Here is a 23,791-nt window from a genome sequence, read left to right on the forward strand (position 1 = left end):
TGGAAATGTTGAAGCCAAGGAAGTTCACAATCAAGCATGCCAAACCCCAAATCCCAAATTACAAAGGCACCACCTCAATATAGATCTACATGCACCATGACCAATGATACACAAACAGGAGTTTAATTCAGTTTATCTGAAATAGAAATTTGCCACCTATTCCCCCCAGTCCTGAAAATACATTAAAGACTTAACTACATTAAAGAAGGCAATAACTTAACATGGTTCAGGCCACCACCAATGCAGATACAGGAACTATTTATCAACCCCTCACACCAGAAATAAGTCATGCTGCTTCAGAAATATTTATGCAACTTCTGCATTGGTTCAACTGACTGTTCTCCAGATACTTTCTGCAGTGCTGTATTTTGCAAAGTTATCCTGAAAGAAGTTTGAAAGAACTTAGAATTAACAATAAGAAAGAATTATCTTAATGACAGGATTTAAATTCCCTATTCTCATGTCATTGCTCTTTCCCAAGGCCACAAACAAACTTTTCTGATGGACAGCAGTGACCCAGAAATAAGATCTTACCTTTGATCTTGTCAAAATGGAGGGGGAGCAAACCCAGTGGCTCAAGACAACAAAAATCCTGATGTTGACAAATGAAAGGGGATTACTTCTTGTCCATCATGCTCAGAACAACACACCCAGAATTTGTGAATCCCTGCTGTAAAATTGGGGCTCGTTACTAGTTTCTTGGCAGAGGTCAAGAGCGCTTCCTAGTCCTCACAGTCTGCATCATGGTCCCTGCTATCTGAAGTATGCCAATTGGTTGGAGTTTTTGCGGAAGACACTCCCCAAACCACCCTGGGAACAGCAACAGCAGCTGTCAGGGATGCTCGGTAGAGAATTGCATCAGAATACTGGGTTCTGGCCTTGGGTGGTTTATGCTGATCATTCTATGAACTCAAGATTTATAAATGCAAAGCCCTATTGAAATATGCCCGGAAAGGAGAGATATGAAGAAAACAGCAGGACTTTATCACCTCTCCCTCCAACCCTTCTCCTTTCAATCATCAAGTTTAAAGCAACTTAGGCTGCTGCCTATCTGAACAAGCAGGTAAATACAGAGGATTAGTTCACAGCTTGATTAATTCACTTCAAGAATTGACTTGGATTAACGCCGAGTTGTGTTTAGCAGACAGGCGCTTAGTGCATACAAGAGGTCACATGAATTAAGTAGGCTGTTGTAAATTCACACCATACTTCAGTGATTATTCAGCTTCTCTGACTAGGTCCTCAACATATACAATGCCCAACAGAAAAACAAATATTTCAATCAGAATATTTGGGAGATGCCACAAATTCAAGTGAAAACAGAAATCCAGAAGGCAGAAAGGAGTGGATGTAAAACCGGAACAAAATCAAAACCCCCTATCTTCTAACACATATGATAACAGAAAAGTTAGTGCCCAACCACAATCCAGTCTGCCTCACAACCTTTTAGATAAACTCCTTTTGCACCTCTTTTAAAGAGTAAGAAAGACAAAAAACAATCCTATTGGACAAAAGTACAACTGAATACCAATGGATTATTCTTAAAGAAAAAAGCAAATGAAAACTAACTAGGAGTTTGCCTCCAGCTCTTCCGTTGGAAGTTGGTACACATTAGCATGGGTACAAATTTTAAACACATACACACTTCAAAGCCTCCTTCAGACAGTTTTGTAACAAAAGCATAAGCCATAAAGCATTGCTTGGGAACCACTAAGACTTTTTTTGTGACCGCACAAATAAACTAAAAAGTTCAAGGGATCCAGGCCACAAAAGAACGTACTGAAATCCACCCACAAACCAGATTTTTTAGGCATTCCACAATTGCACACACCAGCTGTGCCCATGACACTAAAGTCTGAGGCCCATGCACAGCTACTCTCTTCCCTGACACAGCCCACTTAGGCATGCTGGGTCTCATTTTCTGCCTCCTGCTACTGAGCAGGAGGCAGGACCTCTCTCAGGTCAGCCAGCCTTACACTACCGCTCTACCCCACTCTCACGAGATCCCACCTGGAGTAGTGCATTCAGCTCTGGATCTCTGAACAGAAGAAAGAGCAAGTGCAGAGAGGGCCACAGAAGTGATCAGAGGGTTGAAGCACCTCTCTTACAAAGACAGGATGAGAAAGTGGGTTGCTCAACCTGGAGAAGTCAAGGATCTGGGAAGACCTTACAGCATCTTCCAGTATCTAAAGAAGGCTTATTAAAAAAAATGGAAAGGGAGAAGGGTATGTAATGATAGGACAGGGGGTAACTGACTCAGAAAGATGGTATATATCAATTAATATTAGGAATAAATCATTTACTGTGAGAATAATGAGACACTGGAACAGGTTGTCCAGAGGAGCTGTGGATACCTCAATCCCTGGAACTGTTGAGGTTATGCTGCACAGTGCTTTGAGCAACCTGGTCTAGTGGAAAGTGTTCCTGCCTGTGGCAGGGGCTTGGGAGCTAGCTGACCCTTGAGGTCTCTTCCAACCGAAATCATTCTATGATTGTATACAAAAATGCACTATGCTGGCAGAACTGACAAATGTTTTGGAGAAAACAAATGCCTACTACTTGGTCAGCTGCTGCCTTCAGTCTTGCAGTAGCCTTCTTCCAAGAATACTCCACTTAACCCAACGAGCAACACTGCCAAGCGAGAAGGAAGAGTAAAGCACCACAACTTACCAAATCTTCGGTTTCCCACTACAGCAATACTGGCACCCCCCTCTAGTGGAGACACAGCTTATACGAGCAGGAGATGACACTTGCATGGTCTTGGGAGGAAAGTCAGTCAAACCACAAAAGGAAGAGTCAGAGGGATATATAGAGCATAGAATGACTTCTGGCCCAATTGCAGGAGGCAGATGCATGGCGAGTGCACATTCGGGTTTCCTACCAACCAAGAAATGTCACCTCATCTTGGGAGCTCCAAGAAAAGTCAGTATTTTCCCACTGTCCTTTCTCACATAAAGCACGAAGGAGCAGATTGTGGTTTCTTTGCCAAAGCTGCTCCTGTGCTTTTGTGCCACTCTTCTGAGGGGAAAAGTAACTGTTTTCACATAAAAATTACACCAAAGATCCCTTCACAGAGAATTCATAGCATATTAGGAACAATTTAGAAAGAAGAACTGAAAAAGCTGTAAACATGTCTCTCAAACAGAAATTTGTCACAAAAATTTGGGCAATTTCTTGATTGCAAGAAACTCTGTGGAAGAGATGATGGGGATGGAAATTTGTAGGATTACAGCATAAGCGTTTGCTCAGGCATATTATTTTTAAGGCATTTATGTTCTCTACAATTGTGTATTTCATTTCTGTCACCAGATTGTCATCAGCTTACACATCTCCTGAATTTTATCCTCTAGGCTGAACCTCCTAGGTTTCTTTTGCATGTGAAACTTAAGCAATCCGAGACAGGAAACAGAAACACACTGTACTTCTGGAGAAGCAGGCACTAATCTATGCTATTCCTATCAACTGTTCGCAAAATTGAATAATTCTAGAGACCTATTTTTAGTCTATTCACTAAATATCAGGACTACTGTGATTACAGTAATACTCTGAAGTCTCAGTCAGTTTCCAGTCCCATTAGCATGAGCTTTTGAAATAGGACACTGAAACTACTGTAAACAAGAAGCTAAAAGACTAGAGGAGCAAACACTAATTCAGAAAAGTCTTCTTTTGTTGGCACAAGGCTTCTGTACAGGGAAATACACTGCTCCAAGGTAAAGTTCTCGATAGCTCCATCAAAAGCTTTAGGAGGAGCAAAACAATCCTGGATATGTTGTCAGCCACCTTAGGACAGCTCTCAAAGCCCTGTGCAGAAACCATGCCCTGGGCAGCTCAGTGATACCTGGCACATTTCCACAGAATTGCTTTCTATGTAGGACATATTGTGGGTGGGACAGCAAGGAAAAGGAAAGACAGAGAAACCAATAAACTTGAGACATTTATAATAGTATCTTTCAAGTACAAATCACATTCAAGATGATACTCCCTGAATGCTGGGTACCTATCCACACATCCATTTCTCTGAAGTTGTTTGTCCCACTGCAGTATCTCAGGAAAAAAATTAGTGAATTCCATTTCCTTAATAAGAGGAATGAAGGGGCAGTGACCTGTTGATGCACTGGACTGGTGTCTGCAGGAATGTAGCAACAAACAAGGAGACACGTGGATAGAAACAGCAGAAAATCCCCATGAATTCTTCACTGAAAGCCCAGGCTTTGCTCTTCAACCAAATCTAATGCTTACATGGATGGTTAATATATGCTCAAACACCACTCCTAGTATGTCCCAGTGTTACTGTGGCATACAGGAAAGCAGGCTCTTACTAGTTTGCTGGTTCATCCTGACAAGACAGAAATGCCTGGAGACATTCTCAGATGGACGCTGGGAATGTTCAAGTTATTCTCCTGTACTGATAATTTGTCAATGCAATGCACAACACCCTAGCAGGGCTGTGTACACATTTGAAAAGACACAAGTGCAATAGCCAGACACACAGTATTAACACAGATCTTACTGTGCTTTACTCTCCTTTGGGACAGGGAAGCTTATCATTATCAGTCTGAATGTATGCTTCTCTATTTAACATTCCCCTACCAATTTCCCAAATGTTTTTTTTTACTGCAATAATTAGTTTTATATATTCAAAGTCCCCATGCAACTACAGAAATGTGCTACAAAGTTTACTCCTATAAGCACAACCTTAGGCAAGATAGCCAAATTTCCACTTTATATCCTACATTACAGCTTCACCACGACATGAAACCCTTCCCACTGCAACTCAGAAGACTGCACATATCTTGTAAAACTACTGATCCAGTCTCTACAGACAATCACCAAAAACAAACCTGGCACAATAGGCATTGAAACAGCAACTCAATTATGCACAAAAGTGCACAATTTACTCCTATTAGCTCGAATATCAGTGAAAGAGATCAGGAGTGTCCAGGTAGTACATCAATCACACATACACGCTGCCACCCTTTGCTACTTCATATTCAGTTACAAGTAACTGTGAAAATAGTAACACAACCATGAAACCTCGAAAGCTCTAGGACCAAAGAAGTGACACCACCATTGCAGAAAGAGATTGTAAAAAACGCAGTAACCACAAGAAAACAGATCTCACCAAGAGAGTCAGCGAGCAACTACCGCAGGCACACAAATCAAAAAGTATACTGACCACAAAAAAAAAAAAAAAAAAAAAAAAAAAAAAAAAAAAAAAAAAAAAAAAAGACCATCCAGTGCAAGGCAACATCCAGGGCCAAGGTGACCTTCTCCTGACACTGCCACTGGCTTGAGGTACTAACCTGCAGTCCTCCACCGAGGTCTCTTGCCACCAGCCATCCAACTAGCAGCAGCTGGTGCCACTCTAGCAACTTACTTCTCCTTGATCCAAAGCAGCAGGAGGGTAGGGGTGCTCACCACCCACTGGGCTTCTGTGCTGTGAGCAGAAGGGACAGTGACTGTTGTACTGGTGGCATCCACAGAGCCTTCCACCCCTCCTTCAGCCCTCCCACCCCACCTGATGCCAGCAAAGCCAATTCAGGATTGAGCAGCAAACCAGCTTGAGCTTTCTTCTGCACTAACACCCTGACTGTGGACACCCACATCCTGGCTCGGGGAGGCATGCTGCCCATCACACATTGCAGCTATGCAATGCCACTCCACTTCCCTTGCTCTGTTCAGCAGCAGCTCAAGGCTTCAGGACATTGTCCAGTAGACCTGACAACCACAAATCAAAACCAGACTGCACTGTCAAAGACGTAACATTTAGTGAAATCCAGCAGCTACAGACCCTTTATCAACAGCCCTTTGCAGCAGACAAAACAACACTTGCCACACTTGAAAGCTATGTAGATATGAAAGCTTGAAAGTTTGTTAGTATTTCTCCTTTTCTACAAACACCAACCTGAAGTATAACCACTTTAGAAACAGGTGTGACTTGTACAGCATTTCTCTTGACTGCTTGGATTCCAGTACGTCTTTGCTAGATTTCATGTTCAGCTCACTGCTAGTGAACAATCACACACTTACTGAAAGAAGATGCAAATTTCTCTATGCTGTAAACATTCAATACTCATCCAACATTTATTGCTGTAGCTAATTTCTTTTTAATAAAAAAATAATGGATATTACTATAGCTATACTTTTCTACCCAGGGTGAAAACAATCACCCTCAAATGGCAAAAAACAAAACAAAACACTTCTAAAAAAGCCTTCTGCTCCCATAAATATTGTACCAGCACTATTTAATATCTGCCATACACACTCTAAAAAGTTGGGGATGAGGGAGGGAAAGGGGCTTGCAATGAAAAACAGTATGCATTTCCTTTGCCAGATTTTTACCACTCTTAAAATCTCCAGCATTCTGTACAGAAAGATCTCGCCTTTGATGTCAATCCAATGCTTTCAGGCTTGCTGCTGCAAGCAATGCAATATGCAATACATTTCTAGCTGGCAAAGAAATGGATGTACTGCATGAAGTGCCTGTGAAATCCACCCTACTCCAAAGGTCACCATGGCATGTAAATTCCTACAGAAAAGCCAGATGGGTCTTCAAAATGGCAACATGAAGCCTACACCAAACTGAGGATTATCATATATGACTATCAAACTCACAGACATTTTTTTCAGCCGTTTCAAAAATTGACTTTAGGAGGGGTCTGCCTCTTAGTCACAGTCAACAGTAAAACCAGAAAGATAATACTGGGCTCTCATATTCATCACCTTTGCATTTTTAAAAATAGGCTGAGAGGACCTCCACATTTTATCTAGAGTTTATCATATAGAAGCCAAGGGGGAAAAAAAAAAAAAAAAAAAAAAAAAAAAAGAAAAAAAAAAGTTACAATGCCTGTCAAGTTAAAGAAATCTAAAATAAAGATAATTCATTTGGCACAAAAGTCTACAAATTGTTCTCAGCAATACAGTATGTATACTCCCAAAATACATCCAGCCTCCCCACTTTTGCAACTGAAGACGTTTCTTGTCCCACTGATCCACACCACCTACCATCATTTCAGCAGCAGAACACATTGCAATGTGAAACAGCAAGGCACAACACTTTGCTCCTGTTTTCCCAGAACGACCAGCAGCCAGGCCATTATCCGTCACAAAATCCACCAGCACAAATCTTCAAGGCACTTGGAAAGCAAAACACTCTGCACACACCCCAGGCCAGAGCCCTGTCCAGGCTATTTGTCCTGGGAGTGGCTTGAGGAGGAGGGATGTGGATCCCCCTCTCGGGCTGTGCTGCTGGCAGGGGCAGGCATGCCTTACCCAGACTCCTTGAACCACAGCAGCCCTGCAAGTCTGTGGCTGTTTCTGCCTGCCAAAAGAAAAGGGGGAAGATTCACTTTCTTTTTAAGACGAAATACTTCTTTACTTCTTAGGTAAATGCGCCAGTGCTCTCCTCTTTATGTGCACTAACCTAACTGCCTACAATATCTGGGTCAAGAAGGAGCCAGATCCAGTAGGAAATAGGTAAAGGACTGAAAAAAACATGGTCTAACAAACCATTCCTGGCTGTGCCAGTCAGGAAATTCTGGACATTTTGCACTAATCCAAGCAAGGCTATTGCTCTTCTGCAGAGAAATACAATGACTTAACCACCTCAAAGCTCTTTATCAAGAACATGTTAGAGAAATGTTGTGGTCACAGAGTTGCCACGTGAGATGTGGACACATATACTATCTAAACCAGCACCAGTACGTAGGCTCTTTTCTTTTCTGGTGCTCAACATTGCACAAATAGAAACAGTACTTTCAGCAGCTAAACACCAGTCATCAAAAAATGAAAATTATTCCCAGAGTGCAACCTTCAGTCAAACAATTACCAAATTTTGCAAGCCAGGTTTGGAATACTTCCAATCAGTTTGGAAGTATGAAAAAAGTGTCAGGCAGTCAGGAAACATCAGTGGAAGAGAGAAGGAGAGGTCTGGGTACAAAAAGACAGGCACTTCTCAGAATTCTCCTCCACTATCAACAACAACAAAAAAAACCCCAAAACATTCAGATGTTCTCTGTCATATGCGTCGTACATCAATGGAAGTGCAAGAATGCATTGGCAATTCTTCTACACATTTTAAAGAAACTAAACTTGAAATACAAATGAAGAAAACCAAAATTTGACACGTAACTAGAAAAACAGCTCTCATTTCCTTGACAGAACTTTCTTATGCCTTGGGAATAACTCTGTATTTCTGTTAAAGCAACACATCAGCCTCGCACCTGATCCAAAGTCATTCAGTGCCAATACAGATTTTGCCATTGACCTCTATGGGCCGTGGATGAAGCCTTAAGCTTTTGCTTTAGCTATGAAGAAAAACACATGGCAAAAACATGGAATGTGTAAGTTCAACCCTAATACAGCACAGCAGAGGACTGCCACATCTTTACAAGTATCAACTTGCAACATCTGCAAGAAAAAAGTCAAAAACACATCAGATGCTACATAACCACTGCCAGTTGAAGCCATTACTGCCTCAAGTACCTCAGAATCAAGCATTTCTGCAGACCAGCACTTGCCCTTCAAATTATCAAAACTTCTAAACCAACAAATGAGGAACATAACTAAAATGAAACCAATCTTAAAGAAAAGGACATGGGAAGGTAGAAAAAGAAAAGATACACTTTACTTTCTCAAAAGTTGGTTTTCTTTTCACTCTACTGAACTGATAGAAAAGAATAAAGCACCCATTGTGAAAGATGAAGCAGTGAAATGCACAACATATAAAGAACTAATCCACTAACTAAAGATGCTGGAGGGCTCAAATATTGATTGCTCTACCCTTCTTCAGTAAAAGAGCTGTATGTATTTTCCCCCTGGTATTATGCGCAGCAGCTGCTCCTCAAATATCCCCTTTATGAATTTAAGCTGATTTTAGGTATCCCTTAAATTAAATGCATTTTTCTTTCTGAAAGGGAAGAAATTGCACTTATGTAGCAAATTCTAATATTGTGAAGGAAACAGCAGTGAAACGGACAACTGCCGCACAGTACCTGCTCCCACTCTCAAATTCTGCCATGTACCCTTGAGCATCACCAAGACCTTAAGTGATGGCCTGTGAAGAGTTCCCCACTCAGCCCTGATAGCAAAAGAGCTGCACTCAAATTTCCTCTGCATCCATTTGATTAAAAAAGCCAGATACACAGCAACAGTGCTCAGTAAGTGCTGGCAGGTCACCACCTAGAGGTGCTCAAAGCCAGCTCTTCTGACACCTAGAGAAGGCAGCTCACCTCCGAGTGCCCACACTGCTGGGTACTCAAAGGGAAGATGGTGGAGATCTCCCAAAGGAATAAAACTGCTCAGAAGAATTACTTGCCTTTTGATTTAAACCTCTGAGTATGAGACAAACAAGCTCAATATGGAGAGGTCACTGAGAAACAGCTAACTACCCATTAAGGTGTTATTAAGGGCTCATCACAGTGATATCAAAGTGAATTCCATGTAACTACAAAGCAGAGCAAAACATTCTTCAACAACTTCTCCTGGATTCCCCAAAGAGTTTAGCTGAGTGACACTATAAGACAAAGTTAAGGACAGATTTTTTATTTTTTCCCCATTTTTAAGCAGAGAAGTATTTTAGTCACAATCTTCCAGAGCTACTGATGAAAACCACATGACCATAAAGTATTTTGCTCACAGTGATAAGATGGTCTGCTACTAACACGTGGAGTTCACATATTAAAGCTGGGTATACAGTGTTACTCTAATTTTGCATTTTCCGTGTGTTTCATCTCAAAAGCCGTTTAACCTTTTGACCCTCAATATTTGTTTTGAGGAGCGGAGGAAGAGAAAGCAGACACCAGCCAATGTTTTCCTCTCTTCAACTAGCACTGCTACTGCTAAGTTCTCAGAACAAGGTTTATAGCAGCCAATGGTTTAACTACTGCAGTCTGTAATAGGGAGTGCTAAAGACAACACCACACTGATCATGCAGCAGTGCTTCTCAGTATTCCTAAGTAACATTTCCTTGGTTGTTTGCTGTACAAAAAGGAAAATAACCACTGTTTATGAACAACTGCACAGGATGATACAGTTTAAATCTATTCTGGAGCAAAACTGCATTTAATTTTGTGTGGTTAATGTTTAATAAAAACAACAGTAAAACACAGACCATATCAAGTTGCTTTGTAAGTCGGAGCACATATCAGTTAAGGAAAAACATGTGGCACGCCTATAGCCAGTAATAGCAAGCTGCAGGGCAGAGCTTCACTTACGCCTGTGCACACAAGAGTATTGCTTCAGTCCACTGCTGGAAACGCCAGAAATATTATTTTAGTACTGCAGAATGGCCCATCCTCGCACAAGAGCAACACAGCCCTGGCCGCCAAATTGAAACATGACTCCCTGACCTGAGAGTGATTCATTTTAGACCAAACGGTACAACACACCAAACCTGAGCTAGCATGAAAAAACTTTCTTTGAAAAGATAAGAGTTGCAGCAGTTCTTAGCAGTAAAAAGATTGCAGCTATCCCAGTTCCTCCACACTTTGAGAACAGAAGTTGCCTACAGGGTCTTCCCCAAGCTATTCTGCCTTGAAACTCAAACAAACAAACAAACAACCCCCCAAACAAACAAACAAACAAAAAACAACAACCAAAAAACCCCAACAACAACAAAAAAAACACCACCCAACCAAACAAAAAACCCCCAAACAACTACAATAAAGAAAAAAACCCCACCACACAGAAAACCAACCCAAACACGGAGCAAAGAAGGATTAAAGAAAGAGAGATAAAGAAGAAAGGAGGGGTTTATGCAGCCCTAACATTCATATACAACTGAAATCATGAAGATGCGAGCTTGTTTCACAGAGATATCCCCAAGAAAATTAAACTCAGACAGTCCAACATTTTTGTGATAATGAAAACTTTTCATATATTTCCACTGGAAGCAAGTTTTCCGGGATGGTTCCCACTGTGGAGGTACTTAAAAAGAACTTAGGAAAAGAAGTGAAAGGAAGAAAATTGGTCCCTCTGGTTCCACCTCTGTCTTCTCACTTCAGTTTGCTAACGGCTTTTGTCCTCTAGCTCCCCTCCTGTTCCCCCCGCTCCCGGTCTTTCTTTAATAAATCACACCCTTATGCTTGTCATTCATATTCTCCCTGTCCTTTACCTTTGCTGACGCCATGAATACACCGACCCTGCTCCCATCGGACTTGAGCAGGCTCTTCGTCCGAAGAGCTGAGGAAGTCAAGAGACAGAGGTGGCAACCATTTTTTTTTTAATCTAGGTCTCTTTCCACTGCCTTAATTTGGTATAAATAAATCCAAACAGATTTCGGGAGGGAAGGGGTGAGGAAAACAAAACAAAACAAAACAAAGGGGGTGGGGGGGAGACCCTAAGTAAGTCCTGTTCTTTAATCAAACAAGTGCCCATCACTTATTCCAGGCCAGCCCCGTAGACGTTAGTCCAGCAGGAACAGCAGTCTGACCCGACGCCTCGCACCCACTCGAGTCCATTCCGCAGGAGCCCCTCGCCGGAGAGGGCCGCCGGCACGGCGCGCCGCCCCGCACACCGCTGCGCGCCGCGGGACTTAGACCAGGTTCGGAAACACGGGAGAAAAAGCCAAAGAGAGGAGGAGAAGGGCGCCGTGGGCACGGAGCCCTCGAGGAATGGGAAGCGGGCACCTTTTCGCGGGCGAGAATGGTGGGACCCCCCCCGCCCCGCTCCGCCCCCCGGGCCCGCCGCGCTGCGCTTACCTGCGGGGGCTGCGCGGGCGCGGCTGGAGGGAGCGCGGCGCCGCCGCCGCCGGCGCGCACAGAGAGAGGGAGGGAGGGAGGGAGAGAGGAGGGGAGAGAAGGAGGGGAGAGAAGGAGGGAGGAATGAGGGGTGGGACGGGGAGGGACGGAGCAGAGCGGAGTGAAGCGGAGCGGGACGGGACGGACGGGACGGGATAGGGAGGGGACGGGACGGGCTCCCTCCGCCTCCGCTCCGCCTGCGCGCCCCCGCCGGGCGGAGCCCAGGTGTGCCCGCCCCGCCCCGCGGGTCCCACGCGTGCCCAGCTTGCGGCCGCTCACTTTCTCAACGTGCCTTGGCCAACCGCGGAGGCTGCCCTGGGCAAGGGCGGTGGGATTCGGGCTGCGTGGCGGTGGTACGCAGGTGTTCCTGGAGCAGCCACAGTTGTGGTCCTGTGAAACTTTCGAATCTGTTGCCGATGTCGGCAAAAGCCGTTTGGGACACCCAGTCGTAGGAATAGTCGATTTGCAGGTTCACTGAGCACTCATCCTTGGAAAGGGACAGGGTTGCACAATAGTTTTCCAGATTAGAAGAATTATTTTATTATATAAAACCAGGTTCAAATTACTTCTTCCCCACCCTCTGCCCCTCATAAATTTGTGTGTGTGTGTGTGTGTGTGTGTGTGTGTGTGTGTTTTGGTTTTTTTGGTGTGGGTTGTTGTTTTGTTTTGTTTTGGTTTGGGTTTTTTTTCTGATTTAATTGAATTGCTGGAGCATCTAGAGGCCACTTTTGCATGTACGTGCATCAACTGAAAAGAGCTATGTTGCACAACACCTAGAGTTCAGTGGCTGAAATGGCTAAGCATTTCTAACCCATGTAGTGAGATTTCTAGGGAGGTTACCTACAGCTATACACGCCATCAGTGCCTCCAGCAGCACAAAAGCCTATTATGAAGCACCAAGCCCACTTAAAGCACTCATATTTCTCAAGGAAGCAGAAAGCATCAGAGGAAATTCTCAAGTGTGATCTTTTCTTGTGTGTCATCAACACAGTAATGACACTGTCTACTGTAGTTACTGGCAGTACCTACTACACCACAGGTATGGTTATTAACAACGTTTTTGGCATCAATGAGAGCAGGTCTCTTGCTGTCATGTCTGGTGAGATGCTTTCTCTTTAGGAAGAAGTTGTCACCACACAGACCTTGTTTTTGTACTCAGCATTGTAATTTTGCTCTGAGACTAGACTTCAACATGCTGAAAAGTTTTGTTAAGTATTCAGCAGGCTATTAACTTAGGAAAGTGGTGGATTTCATCTTCTACCTGTTCAAAGCAAGCTACCAAGCGTTTGCAGGAGGTGACCAAAACCCACGTTCTGTTACAAGCTCTTACTGATGGTTTAGCATCTGTACACCAATTATGGTGACAGGTCTTAGTAATTTTCTCACCTATGCACAGGCCACATCCGAGCTGGACAATGGCAGTCTTGAAATGGTGTGCTCAAACTGCAGGTGTTCTCCCCTGGTGGTAGAAAAGGGATGACATACATGAATCACTGAGGAGCATGCAGGTCTTGAGAATGCAAAATTGATTCTTTCAGTCCTGTGGCAGTATATCTGCTATATCTTCATTATAAACCAGGTTTTACTTATCTTTTCGGGACACAAACTGCCTGTACATGTCTACAGAATCTGTCCTGTCCTCAGCCAGTTGCCCAGATACCACTGTAAGAACCAAAACTAACTTGAAAGCAGTCAAAGTTTCAAGCAAAGGGTGATCTAATAAGACTCATATCTCTGCGGGTGAGACCAACAACCTCAGGCATGCAGAGTCTTCTTCAATAGGACAGTGCTTGCTGCTAAGAGCTACATCTGCAAATTGGAAATCACCACTGCTTAGCATCCTTATGGTTACCCAAAAATTGCTCGTTAGGATGTCCTCTGCAGCAGCTCTAGCTACTGACGCCTGAAGGAAAATAGCAGAAAAAGGCAGACCTGAGCTCATGGGAGAAGGTTGATCTGTGCATGAGATGGAATTATATGAAGATAAAATGATAGCAAACATTTTATAGAAAACTATTTTTGAGTCAACTTTCAGTGAACTGATGTAGTTGAGGCAGCAATGTTTTTCAGTTTTTGTTTTCTGTTAGTGACTTCAGGCATGCTTGCTCAGTCCTGAAATATTGACTTCTCTTTTATTCAAGGATAATGTCATTAATTCTCAGTCAGCCACTCTTGCTCTAAATAGAAAAATATAGGGAATATTCAGTAAACCTTACAAACAGGCAAATATTGGAGGTCCAGGGAAGATCACATGTTTAATGACTATAACTGCTATGAGACTTGGCTGTGCTACTCTGTGGTCTGAGACGTGTTTATGTAATCACACACAGATGTACTGAATTGCATTAGATAGGGAAGTAGTATTCACATTCTTCAGTCTGGAAAAACTTCTGTTTTCAGAACAAACCATGTAAGTTCCATGTGCTCAATCTAGTGAATTGATTCAAATCATAAGTATGCTTAACATGTGCAGACATTGATATACTTGTATTTAATTCTCAGCATTCATACAGTTTCAACTGAGTGGCTGCAAGATTAATCATACAAACCCAAAAAAGTTAAACATTTAATTCCTCTTTAGTCTAGGCCTGGAAAGTACCTCTGGAGTTTTTAATTAAAAAAAACCAAAAAAACCCACCAAAACACAAAAACACCACCAAACACACACACACACACACACACACACACACACACACACACAAAAAAAAAAAAAAACCCCCCCCAAAAAAAAACCCAAAAAAAAAAAACAACACCACAAAAAACAACACCACAAAAAACAACACCACAAAAAACACCTGGGAATTTACACACTTAAGATGTCTCTTCACTCTGTCACTTCTCTTTGCAGCATACTCTGGTGTGGGTAGCAATGGATAATTTCATTTTGGATTGGAAATGTGATGAAATTTTCAGTGCAATGGATGCTTTGAATGAAACGTTCTATGAGATCACCACTAATTCCTGTGGAAAAAAATTGCATGCTTCAGCACTATCTGAGATAGAAATATTAGAGATCTTGAACAGTATTTTCACTTTTTATTGATCAGCTTTTATTTTTTAGAGTCTCACTATTTGTTCTAGATTGCTAAAGCATGAGCACGTTACAAAGAACAGCTCCAACAATTGCAAAGAATAAAGCAATCTCTGGAGTTTGACTTTCTGCTCATTTGTTACATACATACTCTATGAAGCCTGATGCTTGTGTGATAGGCATCTCTGTTCCAAACAGGGTGCAGAGGAATCTGAGCAAATAACATTACCTACAGTTAGAAAACACGCTGGTTTATGGAGAAACTTCAGACACATCAGAAATCTCACAGAAAGAATGCATCCCTATCCATGAACCTCCATTACCTTTGTTCTGTGGCAGTGCTTCTGCCTTGGTTCATTCTCCTCTGGGCTCGTACTATGATGCAGCAGCAGTTCATGACATTCTGTAAGCCACAAACTCCTCTAAAACCTGTAAGTTCTCAAGGCAAAAGAGCAGCTCTTTCCATGGAAACTCTCTCTCTCCCTGTTTCAGCCTCCTGTTGTCTGGAACTGAGGATATCCTAATCCTTCTGAAGTATAACAGAGGGCTGAAAAGTTAATGTGGCCATAGTGCTCCTGGAAGCCAAGCTTTGGCTCTCTATGGCTTTCTGCCTCTGCCCAGCCCCTAACAGCAGGACTGCAAGGCAGGATTGAAGGAAAAATGGGTGCCCAGAGGTGCCTGAACTTATTGAGGATTAGGACTACAACTACATCCACAAAAGCAGAGGGGATGGTTGATTATCATAACCTCTGTGGCAAAATCTAAGTCAGAGCAGGCTGTTTAGACAATGCCTGTACCAGAAATGAGAGCAATGTCTGTCCAAGTGACCAGGGCTCAGGGCTCTTTGTGAAAGAAGTTTTGGGTTTGTCCTGACACTTGTAACATCCATGTTGCCCTCAGATGTCTGGACTAGGGTTTGCAAGATGCTTCAGGTAGTTACTGCCAGAGATGCAAAGGAGTTTGGTGCATTAGTGACTAATCCAGTAACAGCTCATACAGAACCAAAAATCTCTGTGTTACTTTTAAGAGTCTTATGAATCACATGCTGTGAGATACAACAAAGAAGGCTGATGGCTCTGTGGAGCATATGGGGTTTGTCTGGGGCAAGCATGGGGGCAGAAAGTTGCCAGGAGGCTCCTGGATAGGAGGCCAGGAAGCTGATGGTTGTGACTTAATAGTGGTGAGGGTGGCGAGACAGTGAGGAGGAGCTATGGTTTTGTGGTAAGTGCAGGCTCAGAGATGGCTACAGGTTCCATGGAGGAAAGGCTGGGGGAAAGCATTTCCCATGAGATAGCGGCAGCATCAAGCACTTCTATGTGCCCTTCAGCCCCATGGAACACCTGCATGGAGCCTGGGGCTGGGTCACCACCACTGTTTCAGGGAAGCTCTGTGTTTATGCTGCCTGAACATTGCTACTCATTCAGCCTTTTGTTTTCCAGGTTGTTGAAAAAACATTTGTTTTTAGGGTGTTAAGGGATGACTGGATAGAGAATACTGTTCTGGTTTGTCTTTTCATCAAGCACAGGGTTCTAGTCTGCTAAGAAATGACTGGAATTCCCCCCTCTCATGAGGATACAGGGAAGCAAGGAAAGCTTTATGTCCAGCAATTGCAGCGGCAGCCATTGGGTCCCTTGCTCCAGCACCTACCCCTTTGGCTTTAACTGCAAGGTCCAAAGATTATAAAATCCTGCTCCAACTTCAATTCTTCGTCAATAGAGAGCATCTAAAATCTATAATTTGGCCTGTCTGTGCCCTTTCATCTTGAACTGAATGATATTTGTACACTAATAAATCGAGTATCATACTCATTCACAAACATTAAAAAACCCAAATTGCTCAGAAAAAGTCACATGGATGCCTCTGTACTGTATATAACTTTGCACATCAGTTTGGTCTGTTTAAATGTCAGGTCTTACATGGAGCTCCTGGAGTGAATCCAGCAGAGGACAACAAAGGGGCTAGAACATCTTTCTTACAAGGAAATTATGAGAGAGCTGGGCCTGTTCAGCCTCAAGAACTGACAACTGAGAGGGGACCTCTACAACATCTATAAATATCTGAAGGGACGGTGCCAAGAGGACAGAGCCAAGCTCTTCTTGGTGGTGCCAGTCGTGCCAAGCAATAGGACAAGAGGCAATGTACAGAAAGTGATGCTCAGGAATTTCCACCTGAAGAAGAACTTCTTTACTCTGTAGGTGACTGAGAACTGGAACATGCTGATTGGAGAGGTTGTGGACTCTCCCTCACTGGAGATACTCAAGAAGTGTCTGGACAGAGTCCCGTGTTATGTACTCTGGCAAGACCCTGCTTGAGCAGAGAGGTTGGACCATATGACCCGCTGTGGTCCTGTCCAATCTTATCCATTCTGCCATTCAGTGGGCTTTGAAAAGCTGCTGGAGCTATCATTTGAAAAAAGTAAATAATGTCTCTGAATAACTCAGTGCTACATTTTTCTTTCAAGAGTATTTCTTACAAGAGTCTTAAAGTTTTTATTTTTTATTTTGAACCCTTCTCTTTCTTCTAGAGCTTCAGCAGCAGAAGTCACTAAAAGTTTTCCAAGAGGTGCCATGTCCACAATGGGATGGGTAACACACACACAAACCCAAAGGGGAAATACTGTGGGACTAAAGCTTTAACTGACCAAAACTGAAAAAAAAAGCCTTTCCAAAACACAGGATAGGGCCTGTAATACTAGCTGAACAATAAAGAATTTGGATATATTTAGTTAATGAAAGCTCTTGCTGGAAGGTAAGATTGGGTCATTTATGTCTGTACAATAGCAGCCCCAGTGTAGCGCATATGAATACCAGATGGCTGGAACTGTTCCATTAATGAACTGATGCATTCATTGTTCTGAATTTGATTTTGTAGCTTTTTGCTTATAATGATTTGATTGCACCATTAAAAACCTTCAATAACCTCAGAATTCCTCAGAATGCAAAAGAGGAGATGCCTCTGTCCCCACTTTCCACTGAACTGCAGGTGTGCAACACCTCTGTCAGTCAAACTGATGAACACATTTAATGCTGTTTTCTAAGTTTTTCTATTTAAATAATGTATGCAGGATCCATGAACAAATGGAAATATGTAACACCTGGAAATGTGTTCCAGGTGACACTCCATTATAGTCAACAGGGTTATTGTGTGATGGATATGTAGGACAAAAGAGAATCGTAGCTGTAGATATGTGGGGAGGAATTCTTTCCAGATATGTGCAAATACAGGATAAATGTCAGGCACTGGGAGATGTGCTTTTCCTCCAGAGCAGATGCCTCCTTTATTAAACGTAATTCCTACAGCAATAATTTTTCCGGTCTCCAAGCTTAATTAATGAACAGTCTAGGAACCCACTTCTTGTGTCTGTTACCACAGGCAGATTAATTTTTCTGGCTTACACAGCTCCTCTGTAAACTTTCCCTCTGCTCCAATACTCAACTCCAACACTGGCTTTAACTTCAGTGTGGCTCTGCAGACACTTTTTGTCACAAAAAGCCCTGGTGTAGTTAGGTGACAAACATATTTCTGTCCTTTGTGGCTCAATGCTGATTCTCATGTCTGAACAGACCTAATGGACAGGAAAGAAGGAAAAAAATATCAAATCTAGAATATTAGAATATAGCAGTGAGCAAAGGCTTTCTGTCAGAGCAGGGCTTCTGCTACATACCCATCTTTGAGAGGCTGTAAAGACTCCAATCCTCAGTGTCAGAAGTTATATCAGGTCTCTTATTTCTTATTTTACTTCCATTTAAGTCCATTTGAGGTTGCAGTTATTAAGAAAGCTAAAATTAGAGTAAAATAAATAATAAAACCCCCAAAAATATAGAACAAATGAGGGGAAGTGGAAGTAGACAAGTGTGGATGCAGAGTGCTCACAAGACACTTGGAGGCAAGTTCTTCTCTTCCCTGGGGCTCCTCTGCCTCCTTTTTCACCTAGCTCCTCCAAGCTCCTGCTAATGTTGGTAGAGGTTAGTTATCTCTGATACTGCTTTTTGGGACAAGGCCACACCAAGGAAGAAGCAGAGCAGGTGGCAGGGGGGAATTTCATGTCAACCCTCCTTAGCATGAAGGCAGGAGACATGGATACCAGATAACAGAGCTGGAAGCCCATTTTTCAAGGCACTCCTTTTCTCTGAGAAGAACATCCTGTCAGGTTTGCTTCTCCTGAACTTCAGCATCATGTCTCAGGGACACTAAGGACAGGGAATGATCTCCAGGTATAAGAATGGTATTCACACCATCTCATTGCTTGTTCCACAGACACTGTTAGGGTTATCTAACACCCATTCTGTTGGTGTTGGGCATGCAAGGAAGCTGCAGTAAACACTTCTGTGTCTTTCTGGAGTAGGGGGTGAGGACACTCTGGGGCACCCCAGATGGAAAGAGATGTGTAGGTTTGGATTCAGTTCCCCACTCAGAGAGAATAAGCTAGAATGATCAAGATATCTGAAAGCTTTTCTCAGCTCCACAGGAGCAAAGCCCATGTAGTCCTAAACCCTGCACCCTCAGGAGTGCTCTGCCGGCTGGCTGCCGCAGCACTGCTTTCCCAATCACGCTGATGCTGTACACTCGGTGAAATGCCCCTGCTCTGCCTCACAAGCACAGAGGAAGATCTTGGGGTGAGTCCAGCCTTGTTAGTTAATCATTGAAGGCCTGATTGCCTGCTACTCCCTTTTCCATTTATGGCTGAATCACTGCTTGTGTTTACAATCCCACACGTAGTATTTGCAGCATTTGTTTGCAATTGTTCTTGTAGTTCCTTTGTGTTTCTTTCACCGGGCAGGCGGAGCAAGGGCTACAATGGAAAACAAGTAGAAAGCCATTTGTTTAGTGTCAGCAAAGTGTGGGGACAGAGTCCCTGACATCATCAACTAAAGCCACTTTAAACCTGATGGAAGTCTAATCCCATGTTTTTAAAAGATGAGCACGCCTTTCTTGGTGGCACGTCTACTTTTTTGACAGGCTGCCAGAAGTTGGCTGGCTTGGACTGTGATTTCCCAAGATTTCTATATGCCCAGCTCTCCTTTTAGTAGGAAAAAAGGTGTTCAAAGTGCATAGTAATTTCCATAGTAACTCTGCGGAGACATACTTGCCCTGATGGTGACCTCCTCAGAACTGAGAGAAACAAAAAATAGCTCCAGCTCTGGCTTTTGAGCTGTGCCATAAAACAAACCTGGGGCCCCATCAGATTTTGGTTTTTAATTGTTCACTTCAGGAGGCTCTCAGGCAGCACAGAACAGTCACCCAGGAGGGGCAGGGAGGAGGCTCAGGAGGGAATAGAGCCTGTGCAGGATTCTGTACTGAGGCAGTGAAGTTAGGAGTGAGAAAAGCAAAAGTAAAGGAACAACGACCATGTACCCTGTGTCATCACCCACAAGTCAGAAGGGGTTGAGTGCAACAAAGGGAGTAAAAAGGGAGGAGGAGAGATGTCAGATGCAAGGTTGAGATATTCCTCTATATGTCTGTTTATTTATTTCTCAGTACAGAGCTGGTAACTAGCAGCTTGTTAATTAGCAATAGAGTACATTGGTTGAGATTTCCAGCCGCAGAACTGGGGGTTTTAGACCAGGGCAGAAATAGGCTGTTTGGTATACCGAAGAATATGGGTTGCTGATACCTATAGTTTTGTTGATGGTAGTAATGGATATCAGGCTGTTCAGGACTAGCAATATTTGAATTCAAGTCCTTGCTCTACCATGGCTTAAGATCTTCAAGCCAAAAGCATATATATATTTTTATGGAAAACATACTTTATCAGTCATCAATTTTGCACACAAAGGATGAGTAGCCAAGGCAACTTCTGTGGCAGCTATTACACTTGTGGTCAGACTTAATTACTGTCCTGGTTAAGGCAAATTTGGGACAAAATCTTTGAATGGTCTCTTTAGAATAGCAAATTCAAGCAGCCTTTCCTTCAACTGGTTTGGGAAAAGATTTTCCTGGGGAAAAGTGGAAAAAAATATTTATTTAACAAATAAAGTTCCCACAAGCATAAAAATTTAATAATATGAAACAACAAAACATTTTGCTGTTCTGAGGAGAGATGGTAAATTACTTTTCCCTGAGCCTTCAAATACAGAAATGTATAATATATTGAATGAAAAGGGACAACTTGATTGTGCATCAGTCTGAAAAAGAAACATCCTGCCTTCCAGAAAGTAATAACTGTGTTAAATGGAAGGGAAAAAGGTGTGCTGCATTACAGGAACAAGGCACTGACCTCTGCAGAGGTTAACAGGCAACGTACCAAATGGAGATTTTTTGTTCATTAGGAGGAAACATGAGAGTATAATTAGAAACAGGCCATGCTGGATGGTTTTACCCAATACTGCTATTCAACAGAGTAGAATATACAAAGGTATTCTCTAGTTTTGGGATTGAATTAACAACCAGAAATTTAACAGTGAGTGATTAAAATGGGAATTATTTTTTTCCTCATAGGAGTTAGTAGACAAACCTGTAATTGAGTATTTGCACTTAACATCAGCAGAATAATAGTAATTTTTATGAACATGATTTAAAAAAATATTTTATAATTATTTTATAATGAATGAAGAGGAACATGCTTCACTTGAATGATCATTAAGTGGATGCAGTAGTCAAATGCAACAGGAAATCTTTAATATACCATCTGAGACTGATCTCTTCAAATTGTTCTGGAACGTGTCCACAGAAGATCCTAGGCCAAAATTCAGTCTCCAGATAATAAGCTGTGCATGAAATTTGAAAACAAAGACTTTTTCTCTTTTTTTGAGGTAGGTGCACCTGCCCTGGGAAGGTTAAGGGGAACTGCAGAGGCATTTGCCCTACAGGGAACTGGAGTTAAAACCTCACATTATTGAATTGGTAAACCTGGACCAGAAATCTGGTATTCAGCAATTATACAGATATATTGAAATTCAGGGTTTTCCCTTCTCAGCAGAAACTCTCAAGAAAAGTTATAAAATGTTGAGGTTGAACGGGAGGAAATAGGTCAGGGTGCAAGGTTGTTTGTCTCTATATACTGGGAGCCTTACTGCTGAATTGCACACGCTTGCAGCCACTTCGTTAAGCTATGTTACATCGAGGCTTCACAAATCTGCCCTTTTCAGACTGTTATCTGTGGAACTTGTTCGAGTTGGGAAGAACTGCTTAAGCCATGGATTTGACCCAATCTCTTGGTCAAATAAATCACTCCTGACACAGGTAGAGTAAGGCTTGAATCACTGGAAACAGCAGTATCACTGTGCCTCTTTCCATTTGACTGGCATCTATTGGACATGATTCATAGCCTGAAAAAGAAATAAGGAGAAATAAGCAGAAATAAGCAGAAATAAGAAGAACTAAGCAGGAATAAGCAGAAATAATCCTTCTTTTCAGAAAAAAATCCTTCAGGTACCATTTTGAGTCACGGATCCATCATCCCAGCAATGCATCTTACTTCCTGACACAGAAAAAAATACATGTCTTTGAAAGTTGCAATGACAAAAAAGAAGTATTCCCTTTAAGTGACTGCAAAGAACCTATCTTTCTTCTTCAGGGTGTGTTTGAGGACTATGAGCAGCTAGATGAGTCAAGTGAAATCCACTTCTCTGGGCTCTTCCCAGACAAGGGTGAACACTGTTGCATGGTCATGAATCTTCCTGCAATTTAGATAAGGTGAACCTATATGATCCTGTGAGCACTGAAAAAATGAAGTTACCTATTGTGTGAGAGATAGGAAAAATCCTGATGCAAAATGATTAAAAAAAATATTTATGAGAGGACTGACATTGTATACATTCTCTGAATTTTAAATAACAACCTGTACAGTGTGCTAAGTAAGCCTTTTGAGTACTGTGATTTATTACACCTTCCTGAACTTTGCTAGGATAGCTTTTAAATTTGTCACATTAAAACATACATTTTTAGCCAAACTGTTCTGGACCCTATTAGTCTCTTTTTCTTTTTGAACTGTGACCCATTCTTTATGCCTAGTATGATTCAGCCAAGCTTTTACCTACTACAGTAAGCAAAAGTTAACATTTTTTGGAGAGGCGGTTCTTAATAAGAAGACCATGAAGTCATTCACACAGCTACATGCATAACTTATGTGAACTCCAGAAATCAGTGACTATCACAAAGTACAAAGGTCATCCAGGCAATGATGAGTTAACATATGGGGTTAAAATCAAGTTCTCAGTGTCAGTAAAGGGCCAATGTAATTTAAGCGGCTTTTATACAAAAGTTTCTGCACCACTCTCGGCATGCCTAGGCACCTTGGCCTGTGACTGTCATTAATACCTGGAAGGAGTGTGACAGAACGATATCCTTCATATTCAAAATAGGAATACAGCCTTGTATTTTAGCACATTCACAGGAAGTCTCGAGCAATGTGCTCCTTGTGATTCAGGACTGGTGGTTTCCAGATGCTCTTTTGGTCAGTCATTCAAGCAAGGATTGTGCATAGTGCTGCTCCTCAAACTGCAAACATCCTCACACTGCTCATTCAGCAGAACAAATACCCGTGCTCCCTGGGATGAAGCCTGAGAATAAAAGGCAGCAGGACTTGCCTATTCTGCTTCCTACTGGGTCAGGAGCTTGGGCTTTGTTACGCCAAAAATGTATTGGCTTTACATTGCTGTAAGTACAAAATACTCTGAGTACTCTGAGTACGAGAAATAGATTACCTCTCATAGTAAGTAAGCTGCCTGTGCGGAGCCGGAAAGGCTCATTCCAGCATCCTTGGCATGATGCAAGGCAGACACCTCTCTGCATCTGTACCATCTCATTCTAGTTTCTACTCTGCCTCCAAGAGTCTACCAAGAACCAATCTGTTTCTCTTCTACTGGCATATGGATTTTATCTAGAGGAGGATAATCTTATTTAGAGGTGGATAGTGAATGGTTGTCTGTAAAAAAAAGTATCTGCTTTCTAAAAAGTCACCATCCTTAGAAACTCTCATCAACATGGAGTAGTGGAGATTAGGCTGGAGGAAGGAGAAGTGGGGGAGGAAGGTGGCATGTGTGACTCTGGGACCCACCTGTGAGCTGGATACCTGCTGCAG

The 23,791-nt window shown here is 42.5% G+C and overlaps 1 protein-coding gene across 5 annotated transcripts in view; it reads right to left on the bottom strand.

Annotated features, from left to right (window-relative positions):
- LPAR1 (lysophosphatidic acid receptor 1) overlaps window positions 1-11,754 on the bottom strand; it is an 84,958-nt gene extending 73,204 nt beyond the window's left edge. The window contains exons 1-2 of one of the 5 annotated variants that reach the window (XM_040090458.2): window positions 11,700-11,719; window positions 5,304-5,437 (exon numbers count right to left, since the gene is read on the bottom strand). The gene's annotated coding sequence lies outside the window, so the exon portion shown is untranslated. Of the gene's footprint in view, window positions 1-5,303; window positions 5,438-7,005; window positions 7,112-11,113; window positions 11,239-11,699 lie in introns of those variants that run through there. The other 4 variants (XM_040090457.2, XM_040090460.2, XM_040090461.2 and 1 more) reach the window with 4 other exon arrangements.
- Between the last annotated feature and the right edge of the window lie 12,037 nt (window positions 11,755-23,791).

The sequence above is a fragment of the Hirundo rustica genome, chromosome Z (genome assembly GCF_015227805.2).
Source record: "Hirundo rustica isolate bHirRus1 chromosome Z, bHirRus1.pri.v3, whole genome shotgun sequence".
Lineage (NCBI taxonomy): Eukaryota > Metazoa > Chordata > Aves > Passeriformes > Hirundinidae > Hirundo > Hirundo rustica.